The following is a 5563-nucleotide window of genomic DNA, read 5'->3' as shown; positions in this document are numbered from 1 at the left end:
TGGTTCCCATCATCAACCCCGGGAGCATCCAATTGGACCAATCCTCATTGGGAACGGTCCCACCCCATTGGACGCACCTGATTGGTTCCCATCATCAACCCCCGGAGCATCCAATTGGACCAATCCTCATTGGGAACGGTCCCACCCCATTGGACGCACCTGATTGGTTCCCATCATCAACCCCCGGAGCATCCAATTGGACCAATCCTCAATGGGAACGGTCCCACCCCATTGGACGCACCTGATTGGTTCCCATCATCAACCCCGGGAGCATCCAATTGGACCAATCCTCGTTGGGAACGGTGCCATCCCATTGGACGCACCTGATTGGTTCCCATCATCAACGGAGCATCCAATTGGACCAATCCTCAATGGGAACGGTCCCACCCCATTGGACGCACCTGATTGGTTCCCATCATCAACCCCGGGAGCATCCAATTGGACCAATCCTCATTGGGAACGGTCCCACCCCATTGGACGCACCTGATTGGTTCCCATCATCAACCAATGGAGCATCCAATTGGACCAATCCTCAATGGGAACGGTCCCACCCCATTGGACGCACCTGATTGGTTCCCATCATCAACGGAGCATCCAATTGGACCAATCCTCAATGGGAACGGTCCCACCCCATTGGACGCACCTGATTGGTTCCCATCATCAACCAACGGAGCATCCAATTGGACCAATCCTCATTGGGAACGGTCCCACCCCATTGGACGCACCTGATTGGTTCCCATCATCAACCCCGGAGCATCCAATTGGACCAATCCTCAATGGGAACGGTCCCACCCCATTGGACGCACCTGATTGGTTCCCATCATCAACCAACAGAGCATCCAATTGGACCAATCCTCATTGTGAATGGTCCCACCCCATTGGACGCACCTGATTGGTTCCCATCATCAACGGAGCATCCAATTGGACCAATCCTCAATGGGAACGGTCCCACCCCATTGGACGCACCTGATTGGTTCCCATCATCAACGGAGCATCCAATTGGACCAATCCTCAATGGGAACGGTCCCACCCCATTGGACGCACCTGATTGGTTCCCATCATCAACGGAGCATCCAATTGGACCAATCCTCAATGGGAACGGTCCCACCCCATTGGACGCACCTGATTGGTTCCCATCATCAACCAACGGAGCATCCAATTGGACCAATCCTCAATGGGAACGGTCCCACCCCATTGGACGCACCTGATTGGTTCCCATCATACCCCGGACGCATCCAATTGGACCAATCCTCAATGGGAACGGTCCCACCCCATTGGACGCACCTGATTGGTTCCCATCATACCCCCGGAGCATCCAATTGGACCAATCCTCAATGGGAACGGTCCCACCCCATTGGACGCACCTGATTGGTTCCCATCATCAACCCCGGGAGCATCCAATTGGACCAATCCTCAATGGGAACGGTCCCATCCCATTGGACGCACCTGATTGGTTCCCATCATCACCGGAGCATCCAATTGGACCAATCCTCAATGGGAACGGTCCCACCCCATTGGACGCACCTGATTGGTTCCCATCATCCGGAGCATCCAATTGGACCAATCCTCAATGGGAACGGTCCCACCCCATTGGACGCACCTGATTGGTTCCCATCATCAACCCCCGGAGCATCCAATTGGACCAATCCTCAATGGGAACGGTCCCACCGCATTGGACGCACCTGATTGGTTCCCATCATCAACCAACAGAGCATCCAATTGGACCAATCCTCAATGGGAACGGTCCCACCCCATTGGACGCACCTGATTGGTTCCCATCATCGACCCCGGGAGGATGCCGGACGCGCTCATTGGCTCCCCCAACCCCTTCTCGCATCCCATTGGTTCAACAGAGACCTGGGGAGGGCGGGGATCCCTCCCCATTGGTCGCCACCCCCTATTTATGGGGCCCCGAAGGACAAAAAACAGCACAACAAGCGAGCTTCGAGGCCATGTCTTGGTTGTCCCCATCAATGGGGAGGGGACACCGGGGACCCCTAAGTGCCCCCCAACCCACCCCATAACCACACCATTCCCACCCCATCCCTATGGGTCGGCCTCAGGTGGTGCGAGTGGGGCTGGCACCCACAGGCTCAGCACCCCCCGGGGCTGCTGGGGGCCCCAACGGTGCTGATGCTGGCCCCAAGGGTGGCCCCATTGATGTTGATGGCCCCATTGATGTTGATGGCCCCAAGGGTGGCCCCATTGATGTTGGTGGCCCCAATGATGCTGTTGACCCCAAGGATGGCCCTAATGGTGCTGTTGACCCCAATGGTGCTGTTGACCCCAACGATGTCGATGGCCCCAATGATGCTGATGGCCCCAATGATGACCCCAATGGTGTTGGTGGCCCCAATGATGCTGCTGACCCCACTGATGCTGACGGCCCCACTGGTGCCCCCAATGATGCTGTTGACCCCACCGACGCCAACGGCCCCAGTGATGGCCCCAGTGTTGACCCTAATGGTGTCGATGGCCCCAATGATGACCCCAATGATGCTGTTGACCCCAACGATGTTGATGCCCCCAACTGTGACCCCAATGGTGCTGCGGACCCCAATGATGCTGACGGCACCAATGGTGGCCCCAATGATGCTGTTGACCCCAGTGATGACCCCAATGACGTTGACGGCCCCAGTGGGGACCCCATTGCTGCCATAGACCCCAACGACGTTGACGGCCCCAACGACGACCCCAATGACATTGATGGCCCCAATGGGGACCCCAATGATGCCGATGAGCCCAACGATGCCGACGGCCCCAATGGGGACCCCAATGACGTTGATGGCCCCAACGGGGACCCCAATGATGCCATTGACCCCAATGATGTTGACAGCCCCAGTGGTGACCCCAGGGACGCCGACGGCCCCAATGGAGACCCCAATGGTGCTGTTGACCCCAATGCTGCCGACGGCCCCAATGATGACCCCAATGACGTTGATGGCCCCAATGACGTTGACGGGCCGAACACTGCCCCCAACGATGCCGATGGCCCCAACGATGACCCCAATGCTGCTGAGGGCCCCGATGATGATCCCAATGCTGTTGACGGCCCCAACGCTGACCCCAATGACGTTGACGGCCCCAATGACGTTGATGGCCCCAACGGTGACCCCGATGATGCCGACAGCCCCAACGATGACCCCAATGGCGTTGACGGCCCCAATGATGTTGATGACCCCAACGCCGCCGACGGCCCCAATGCTGCCCCCAACGATGAACCCAATGACGTTGACGGCCCCAATGACGTTGACGGCCCCAACGCTGACCCCAATAACGTTGACGGCCCCAATGACGTTGATGACCCCAACGCTGCCGCCGGTCCCAACGCTGCCCCCAATGACGTTGACGGCCCCAACGATGACCTCAATGACGTTGACGGCCCCAACGATGAACCCAATGACGTTGACGAACCCAACGATGACCCCAATAACGTTGACGGCCCCAACGATGACCCCAATGACGTTGACGGCCCCAACGACGTTGACGGTCCCAACGATGACCCCAATGACGTTGATGACCCCAACGCTCCTGCTGGCCCCAACGCTGACCCCAATGACATCGACGGCCCCAACGATGACCCCAATAACGTTGACGGCCCCAATGATGACCCCAATGACGTTGACGACCCCAACGCTGCCGCCGGCCCCAACGCTGATCCCAATGACGTTGACGGCCCCAACGATGAACCCAATGACGTTGACGGCCCCAATGACGTTGACGGCCCCAATGACGTTGATGGCCCCAACGATGAACCCAATGACGTTGACGGCCCCAACGATGAACCCAAAGACGTTGACGGCCCCAACGATGACCCCAATGACGTCGACGGCCCCAATGACGTCGACGGCCCCAACGCTGCCCCCAACGCCTCCACCCCGGGGTGCCCGGTGGCGGCGTGGCGCTCCAGGAGGGTGCGGTGGGAGAAGGCCTTGGCGCAGAGCGGGCACTGGAAGCGGCCGGGGCGGTGCGTGCGCATGTGCACGTTGAGCGAGCTCTTCTGCGTGAAGCGCTTGGCGCACAGCGGGCACTGGAAGGCCCGCACGCCCGTGTGGGTCACCATGTGCTTGAGCAGGTAGTCCCGCAGCGAGAAGGAACGCCAGCACACCGAGCACTGGTGGGGCTTCTCACCTGCAATGGGGGGGGGAGAGATGGGGAGCAATATGGGTCAACATGGACCATGACCGGGTCAATGGGGAGCAGGACTGGTCAATGGGGAGCAGGACTGGTCAATGGGGAGCAGGATGGGTCAATGGGGAGCAATGTGGGTCAACATGGACCATGACCGGGTCAATGGGGAGCAGGAATGGTCAATGGGGAGCAGTAGGGAGTGATGGAGTAGTAGGGGGCAATGGGGAGCAGTAGGGGGCAATGGGGAGCAGGAATGGTCAATGGGGAGCAGGACTGGTCAATGGGGAGCAGGATGGGTCAATGGGGAGCAATATGGGTCAACATGGACCATGACCGGGTCAATGGGGAGCAGGAATGGTCAATGGGGAGCAGTAGGGGGAAATAGGAAACAGTAGGGGGCAATGGGGAGCAGTAGGGGGCAATGGGGAGCAGGACTGGTCAATGGGGAGCAGGATGGGTCAATGGGGAGCAATATGGGTCAACATGGACCATGACCGGGTCAATGGGGAGCAGGAATGGTCAATGGGGAGCAGGATGGGTCAATGGGGAGCAGGACTGGTCAATGGGGAGCAGGATGGGTCAATGGGGAGCAATATGGGTCAACATGGACCATGACCGGGTCAATGGGGAGCAGGACTGGTCAATGGGGAGCAGGACTGGTCAATGGGGAGCAGGATGGGTCAATGGGGAGCAATATGGGTCAACATGGACCATGACGGGTTCAATGGGGAGCAGGAATGGTCAATGGGGAGCAGTAGGGAGCGATGGAGTAGTAGGGGGCAATGGGGAGCAGTAGGGGGCAATAGGAAACAGTAGGGGGCAATGGGGAGCAGTAGGGGGCAATGGGGAGCAGGAATGGTCAATGGGGAGCAGGACTGGTCAATGGGGAGCAGGATGGGTCAATGGGGAGCAATATGGGTCAACATGGACCATGACCAGGTCAATGGGGAGCAGGAATGGTCAATGGGGAGCAGTAGGGAGTGATGGAGTAGTAGGGGGCAATGGGGAGCAGTAGGGGGCAATGGGGAGCAGGAATGGTCAATGGGGAGCAGGACTGGTCAATGGGGAGCAGGATGGGTCAATGGGGAGCAATGTGGGTCAACATGGACCATGACCAGGTCAATGGGGAGCAGGAATGGTCAATGGGGAGCAGTAGGGAGTGATGGAGTAGTAGGGGGCAATGGGGAGCAGTAGGGGGCAATGGGGAGCAGGAATGGTCAATGGGGAGCAGTAGGGGGCAATGGGGAGCAGGATGGGTCAATGGGGAGCAATATGGGTCAACATGGACCATGACCGGGTCAATGGGGAGCAGGAATGGTCAATGGGGAGCAGGATGGGTCAATGGGGAGCAGTAGGGGGCAATAGGAAACAGTAGGGGGCAATGGGGAGCAGTAGGGGGCAATGGGGAGCAGTAGGGAGCGATGGAGTAGTA

This window comes from Pezoporus occidentalis, unplaced genomic scaffold (genome assembly GCF_034315485.1).
Source record: "Pezoporus occidentalis ecotype Australia unplaced genomic scaffold, CSIRO_AGI_Poc_V1 ctg634, whole genome shotgun sequence".
NCBI lineage: Eukaryota > Metazoa > Chordata > Aves > Psittaciformes > Psittacidae > Pezoporus > Pezoporus occidentalis.
The sequence above is the reverse complement of the archived record's forward strand: the minus strand, read 5'-3'. Positions refer to the sequence as shown.